Source organism: Brassica napus, chromosome C3, assembly GCF_020379485.1.
Source record: "Brassica napus cultivar Da-Ae chromosome C3, Da-Ae, whole genome shotgun sequence".
Classification (NCBI taxonomy): Eukaryota; Viridiplantae; Streptophyta; class Magnoliopsida; order Brassicales; family Brassicaceae; genus Brassica; species Brassica napus.
This window is the reverse complement of record NC_063446.1, coordinates 52195150-52204271: the sequence shown is the minus strand read 5'-3', so window position 1 is coordinate 52204271 and position 9122 is coordinate 52195150.

Sequence of the window (9122 nt, the reverse complement as noted above, 5' to 3'; positions counted from 1 at the left end):
AAGGTCTTACATACAACTAGGTGATCCGCGCGGGTATAGTTAAATTCTTTAGTATTTATACCTTTATTATTTAAAATTATTATTTATTTATAACATATATAAATTTTGTTATGAAAGTAGAATTATATTTATAAAGTGCACGTTATAGTTAAATTCTTTAGTATTTATACTTTTATTATGTAAAATTATTATTTATTTATATCATATATAAATTTTGTTATGAAAGTAGAATTATATGTATAAAGTGCACGTTAAAGCTGGAGAGAAGAAGGTGCTTGAGAATAAGATTCAGCGGTGGTGAAAATGTCTGAAGCGTTAAAGCTTCAGCAGGACGAAGCAGCGCGAAGGGATGGAGAAAACAGACAGCACCGGAGGAGGAGGAGCAAGACAGTTCACCGGTCCTGTAATGAAGGTTACTACACTTGATCGTGGCTTTGCTAACTCCACTACCGTTGAGCATTAACCCTTTTATGATTACTCTAGTGTTTGTTTGAATTGGTTTTAAAGAATCCTGTTTGTCTGGATATTAGGATGAAGTTGTGAAACTTACACAGCACGCGAGGGCTATTACAGATGTGGAAGATGAGGAACTAAGAGCAGCTGCAACGGGAGATCGTTGATGGTCCTTAGCGCATAATCATATGCTTTTGGGATTATAATAATATTATTTGAGCTAAATAAGCTAAGGATTAATCCTTACATAAGGATTTAAAGGATTTGATCCTTAGAGACGTGGCAGCGGGTGATTCGTTGGTCGGCTTTCGTCTTTCGTATACCAAAAAAAAAAAATCATTTTCGATCGAAGCGGAGAAAAAAAAAAGCTCTCGAGGAAAGGCGAATTGGAACCGTCCCGCTACGAAGGTAAAATCAAACCCTTCTCTTGCCGATTTAGGGATTTAGATTAGGTTCGATGTTGTTTTCCTGTCAATTTAGTGTTCGGTTTTGTGTTTTCAATCGATTTGGGGTCATTTACGTTTGAAATTAGGTTTTCGAAAAACTAGGTTTTCAATCGATTTGGGGTTTAGGTCGTTTGTAGTTAGGGTTTGAAAACAATTTTGGTTTCAAACGATTTGGGGTTTAAGTCGTTTGTAGTTAGAGTTTTGTGTTTTCTGCTCAAGTGTTTTCGTTTGTTCTTAACTCGATCCCTCTGATTTGATAATCTTTGGTGATGATTTGTTGTCCTTTGTTCTTACTCGGGTTTTTAATTGATTTGATAATCTTCTCGTTTGTTCTTTTATCCCTTTACTCTGATTTAGTTTGCTTGGAAACTCATTGTTGATATTGTTTACATTCGTTTCTTGTTTGCAGATGGCGAATCCACATGAACCTCATTTCTTAAAGCCTCTGCTTCCTGGTTTCCACAATGGCATCGTAAGAACCTCACTCTCTCTATTTGTTTACATTCGTTTATTGATTAGATGTATTTCTTGTTTGATTAACTTTGCCTTTTCTTGCAGACAATACCACTTGGCTTCTTCTCAAAGCACATAGAAAGGAAGACGAACCAGAAAACATGGAAACTAAGATCGGACGCTTCAGATAAAATTTGGGAAGTGATACAAGAAGGCATGAGACTCACCGGAGGTTGGAAAGATTTCGCCACAGCACATGACCTTCGAATCGGTGACATTGTCATCTTCAAACACGAAGGAGACATGGTGTTTCATGTCACTCCTTTTGGTCCTAGCTGTTGTGAGATTCAGTATACAGATCCTGACATCAACAAGGAAGAAGCCGACGCGGGTGATGCTGATGACAATGAGATTAGTAAGTTTCAATCAAACTTGTTTCCTCTTTTACTACATTGCTTCTGCTTTAACTTGTTTTGTCTTGTTCTGCAGCTCACATTGCTTCTAACTCACGGATGATTTAGGAGTGATTGTGACCGGAAATAGATATCTCTTTTGTTGTGTTTCCTCTCTATCAAACTTGTTTCCTCTCTTACTAGTTATCTCTTTCGGTTTGTTTCGTCTCTATCATAACTTGTTTCCTTTTCTTTTTTTTTGGTACTACTGTAAAATCTTGTTGCTACAACTCGAAGTTGCCACAAGTGTAATCTTGTTTCTTATCTTATATGCTTCTCTTATGTTATTTTCGGCTAAGGCTACTGTGTTAAACTTGAATTTGGCTTGAATTTGGCTTGTAAACATTTTTAAACTTGTATCAAACGTATATATTTTTAAACTTCTATCACACTTATAGAAACCATACTAAATGAAACTTATAGTTTTAAGAAGATAAACTTATACATAAGATAAGAAAAACTAATAGAAATTCTTTACCTTATAGCTTATAAATTTTTTTTTAAAAAAAATGACATTGTAAAACTTATAGTTTTTAAACTTATACATTTTAAAACTTCTCTTTTTTTGTATCTTTATTTTTAATCATGCAATTAATAAAATTTCAATTTCAATTTAAAAAGAAAAAATTTATTCCTAAGGACTCCATCTTCGGTAACACCATTGGAAGAGCAATTTTGATTCGAATCCTTAACTATTCAAACAACCAAAAAGAAAAAAAATTATTAAAAAAATGTTAAGGATTCATGGGTTGGTCTCACTATTGCACATGCTCTAAGGACAGGATTATAGGGGTGTTTTAGTGGGGTTTTAGTGGGTTTTTAAGGGGGAGGGGCCCACAGAGAGGGAAAAACCAGTGCCAGAAAATCCAGAATAAGGATCCTTGTTAGCTGGGTTTTTCAACTGTTCGCGAGCCCCACTGACACATGGCGGTCCGCGATTGGTTGATTTTTTTTTATTCAGACAAAAAAAAAAAAAAAATTTAAAACCCATTTCCGGTTCGAGCTTTAATCGTGGTCTAAGAAGATTTTTCTTCGGAATGTCTCCATGGCAGGTGAGCTTTTTTACTATGTTTTCAAATATTTTTGAGTCATTTGAGTTTTCATTATGTTCTTCATACTCATTGTGGCGGCCAGTTCGATAGGAGAAGAGCTCTTTTACCGTGTTGCTGTACAGGTTTGGTTTCCATTAAAACTTTAGGGAAGTATAATCCACTTTTTGACTGAATAGTTTCCTGATTAAAAATCTATTATTCTCACAGGGTGCTCTGTCTGATATGCTCTGTTAAATATTTTTAAAATAATTCATGTTTGATCATACGAGTGATGCCCATATAGTTGATGATGTGCATTGGATGCAACGGTGAGATGTCATTGGATGCAGGTTGAAACGTAAATCGATCTTTTTTTATTACCCATGCTCTGTTAAATCAAGTTCATTCTCAAATCATCACAGTTTCCAGAATACAAAGTAGCCTCAAATACTATAATGATCATTAATACCACGTTCAGTTTCTAAAATATAAAAAAAAACCCAATGTATTCAGTTTATAAATAAATAAACATGTTTTTTTGGGATTAAGAACAAACCTCTTCATCAATCAACACCATCTCATGAGTATTTCCAGAACTCTTGCAAGTCTTCCAGAGTACCAGAACCTTCACTTTTATTTTTTTGTGTTCCATCAGCGGAATCGATGTTTTTCACAAGAACAAAGGAATTGTTTTTCTTAGATATAATCGACATTGCAATAAACTTTGTAAAACTTGAGAGCAATTTTAATATGGGTAGTTAATTATAAAGCTGTCTGTCATATATATATATATGTAGCATAATAGGTCAAATTCACGTGAGAATAATATATTCTCCATAGTTATTTCTTTCGTTTTGTGTTTATCTATTAATGGGAAACTAGATTTTGACCCGCGCTTTCAAAGCGCGGGTTTATTTTTGTTTTTTTTTTCAATTGACAAATATTTAGTAAATGTCACATTTTCATATATTTGTGTTTTATTTTATAAAAGACTTAAAAATTTTATCTTTATTTATCGTATTTCATTTTAAATGACTATTTATGTTAAAAAAATTAAACTTTATTTTTTTAATGAATTAAGTTGGTATAACTCTGATAAATTAATTTTATTATGGGGTTAATATTTTAATTAAAAAATTATATACTTTTAATAAAGATTTATACTTTTCAATAAAAAAATTCAATTATTTTTATGAATGCTTAAATTATATTAAGAAAAGAAAAAATAATAATTAAGAATAGTTGAAAAAAAATTATTTGAACTTGGACTCAATGGTCCAAAGGAAAAAAAAAGGTGAGAATTGAATCTGATTTTTTAATAGGCCCAAATGGCCCCAGAGAGATTTGATTTGGGCTGGATCCATAAATAATGACCCAATATAGATTTGTTATTAATATTACTTAATTGCCCTTAATGAAACATGCAATGTTAGTGAAGGAAACATGCCCCTAAGGTAATTATGACAATAGGATCCTGCTTTAATAGTATAGATATACAAAACAATTGAGTGAAAAAGTAAAATATACATTTCTAAGAAATATTGAAGTCACGAAGTCACCGACGTGACATGCGTGACACGCAATTGTAAGAGTTACCATAACTAAATATGGTAATAAATAAGAGTTACCATAACTAAATAAGAGTTACCATAACTAAATATGCATGAATAAGAGTTACCATAACTAAATATGCTTACCGAATTGGAATAAGATGTGACTTTTACATATTTAATTCAGAATATAAATTGGAATATGAATCATTATGAGCACGTGTAATTAATTTATGCATATCCATACCAGAATTATTAATATTAATTTTATTGACTTCGTAATTTATTAAATTATTGAATACATGCATGTATCTTCCAATAAAAGTTTTAACCGGTGAGATTATTTAATTATTGAAAATATGCATGGTTGCCTTATCAATAATATAATCTCCGTCTATTGTTAAACGGTGGCACATGTCCAAAAAAACACACAACTGTCTCACCAGGCCTAGCTCATGTGCACGTAATAATGTATTTCAAGGTTCTTGAATTTGTAGTTTAGAAGACCAAGGAAAACGCCTAATGAAACAATTGTATATATGAAGGGTATCAAAAGATCATTAAGTATTGAACAAAAATGCCTTTGTTATCTAATTATAACATATTTTAAATTAATATCAATAAAATACAACATAAAAGGTAAATAGTATTGCAATAAAAGCCACCGTTTAACAATAGACGAAGATTATATTATTGATAAGGCATTTCTTTTTTTTTTTTGTCATTGAAATAACTTCAAAAGTTTGATCCCCAAAGCCAATGCTGCTAAGAAAACAAAGAAAAGATAAACAAATATAAAAAACATACACCAGTAGATGCTTAAATGAAAGAAAAAAAAAACCTACAAAGAAAAATGAGTTTTTGAAGATATAAATGGCTTCATACTCCATTAGGTGAAGCCATTGCAGGCTCATCTGCAGTATTTAGACGAAGAGGAGACATCATCAACAAGAATGATATCAGTAAGCCAACTTGGACCACCACGAGCTACATAGGATTGAACTCGTCCATTCTTATACTACAACGACCTCAGTTGCTACTCTATTTGTAGCCACAGTCACTACTTCACCACATCAGTGTTGGAAGCAGTTCAGTGCTTGCCGAGTACGCTTAATAGTATTGGACAGCCCAAGAAACCAATGCGGATTGTTCAGGACAGCCCACTGAACCGTTTACCATGAAGGTATAGACGGACACAATAGATTAGAAACTAAAGATTCCACGCACACCAATAGGGGCTATGGTAAAGATAAATTTCTAAAGAAAATAAGCACACCAATAAGAACACCGTCGATCTTCCGCTCCGGTATAAGTTTAACCAGGCACCCGACCGTTGAACTTCCAATCCGGAACACAACCAGATCCGTTGCAAAACACACAAACCAAAATCACTGAAAAGTAGGTTGAGTTCACACAACAACCACAACTAATACCACCGAACTCCTGTAACTGTTATCACCACCACCACTGCTCCTTTATATGAAGTGAAACTTCATTACAGAAACGTATGGGAGAGTGAAGAAGAGCCACCAGAACCTTCAAAAGCCCGCTCAGAAACACACGGTAGAACAACCCGTCACAACTGACGAAAAGATCTAAAAAAACAATAAATCTAAGCAACAAAAAAGAGCAAATTGATACAGAAACGTATGGGAGAGTGAAGAAGAGCCACCAGAACCTTCAAAAGCCCGCTCAGAAACACACGGTAGAACAACCCGTCACAACTGACGAAAAGATCTAAAAAAACAATAAATCTAAGCAACAAAAAAGAGCAAATTGATGAAAAAGCTGAAAGAGAAAAGAGAGATTTCCCCCGGCATAAGCGACAAGCGCCACCGGGGGAAAAACGAAGATCAGATCAGAGGGATTTGGGTGTGACGGCTGGAGAGAATTGAAGCTCATAAAAATAACTATGAAATAAATCTTCTCTATTCTACCGAAAACAGAGAAAAGTCATTGATAATTAATCACTTCCGCTATCTCAACAAGCACCAAACCCCACCCCACTAGCCTAATGTGTGACAGCACAAATGCCACCGTCTCTACTGCACCGACTTTGGCGTTTACAATTTGGTTTTTTCCTTTTTAATATCTAGGATAATTATCAACTTATTAGGATAATTAACATAAGTGTTTTCTAATTAGGATTTTGGTTTTCTATATAAGGCATAGCCTTGACATGTTTTTAATAATACGAATACTTTTACAATCTCCTAAACTCTCTAAATAATTTTCTGCGCAAGCAAGCGATTATTATCAAAGATCTCAGGTTCTTCGAGCTGATCCTTCTTCCTACGTGATCAATTCCTAGGTCTGTGAATCCCCTTCCTTCTAACCTGCAAGTAGGGTTACTAGTTTGGGATTTATACTCGGATATCCTATCTCATTGGTATCAGATACTAAACTCCTCAGGACCAAGCTATGGATACAAGGTCGACCACCGCTATGAACGACATCAGCAAACAGATTGATGAGCTGCGCACAACGCAAAATCAACAATCATAAGAGATCCGCAAGGAACTCGAAGGTGAAATCTCAGCACTCAAAGCAATCATAGAGAAGTACTTCGCCAATACACCACCACCCTCTACCCAACGTGAAGGGAAACACGGCGAAACGACTTCTGATCTCACTGGAGGAATGTCTCAAACAGACCCGCAAGATCGATCTAATCCAGAGCAGAGTGCAGCAAAAACAACCCCTACCAACACCAACCCACCCCTTCACCATGGACTATCATCACGACTTACAAAAATTGGCTTCCCGATGTTTGATGGCTCGGAACATAGAGAATGGATTTACCGCTGCGAACAATTCTTCTCAATTGATAGTACTCCACCCGAACTAAAGGTGCGCCTCGCCTCTCTCCACATGACTGGAAAAGCCCTCCAATGGCATCACTTATATCTTGCCAACCGCTACAACATATTCCCCTTATGGCCAGAATACGTTGCTGCAGTTTCAGAACGTTTCAGCGAGCTTTTCGACGATCCTCTATCGGAGTTAGTCAGCTTGAAACAAGGAAACGACACCATCGATGTGTATCTGGAAAAGTTCGATTCTGCCATGACAAGGATCACACTTGCTCCGGGTCACGCCTTGAGTATCTTTTTGACAAACATGAACCAGCATCTAGCTCTTCACGTGCGTTAATTCAAGGTCAATTCCGTTCCTGAAGCAGCGAAAATAGCTAAGTTACACGAGCTATCTCTGCTACACACGCCTACAAGGACATCTCGATCTGGTTTCAGCTCGTCTCAAAAATCAAATTTCTCGCAACTAAACAAGAATCAATACAACACCGCATCAACACCCACGACTAACACAGTCGCAAATCCAAACAATAAACCTCTCCTCCCCAACGTACCACAGAAACGGGCCTCTTTTGAAGAGATGCAGGAGTGGAAACGTAAAGGGTTATGCATGTTTTGTGAAGAACCGTTTACACCAGGTCATCAACTTAAGCATCGTCGCGCTGAGTTCTTATTCTTGGACATGGAAGCTGAGACAGAGTTTGACGAAGAGATTGCACTAGTAGAGCAAATCCGAGAGACAACTATTAGCGATGAGGATGACAAAGTTCCAACTATCTCCGTCCATGCCCTCAACGGCGCCCCGACATTTAACTGTATGCGTCTAATGGGACAGTATGAGAAGCGCAAACTACACATATTGATCGACACAGGCAGCACACACAACTTTCTTGATATCCAAATCGCCAAAGGACTAGGTTGCTCTTTGAAACCAATCAAACTAATGTCAGTTGTTGCAGCAAGTGGCGACTTGGTTACTAAGTACAAGTGCAGCTCCTTCGCATGGAAGATGAAAGGGTACGGGTTCAAAGCTGAAATCCAAACCTTACCGCTAGGATACAGTGATCTTGTTCTTGGTGTTCAGTGGCTCTCTACCTTAGGACCAATCCTATGGGACTTCCTGAACCTCCGCATGGAATTTAACTTCAATGGTCTGAAACATGTTCTTAGAGGAATATCACCAAACAGCTCCAAAGTTATCTCCGGAAGCAGCCTCAACAAACTTATTTTACAAGAACCACAAATAGCTTTGCTTCATCTTCGAGAGGTTGACGATACAGATGAAACGCAACAGCCCCTGGATCCGAAAACCATCCTCTATCACATTGAAGCAAGCGGCACAGAGAGAGACAACACTGGCTCACTGGATCAATTACTTGAATCATACAAGGACATCTTTGATGAACCGTCTACTCTACCTCCCTATCGTGAGGGCTTCAACCACAAAATTCCGTTGGAATCAGGAGCGAACCCCATAAATCTCAGACACTATCGATACTCCTCGTTACAAAAGGATTCCATCAATAAGATGATTCAAGACATGCTCACTCAAGGCATCATTCAGTACAGCGCAAGTCCCTACGCCTCACCAGTGGTACTTGTGAAGAAGAAAGATGGATCTTGGCGACTATGTGTAGACTACAGAGGTCTCAACAAGCAAACAATCAAAGACAAATATCCCATACCACTCCTAGAAGATCTCCTCGACTAATTGGGCGGCTCAAAAAAAATTTCTAAGCTGGATTTACGTGCAGGATTTCACCAACTCCGTATGTCTCCAGAAGATGTGCACAAAACGGCTTTCAAAACACATTCAGGCCACTATGAGTACCTCGTGATGCCGTTCGGCCTTACTAATGCACCTTGCACGTTTCAAGGACTCATGAATCATGTCTTTGGGCCCATTCTTCGAAAGTTTCTTCTG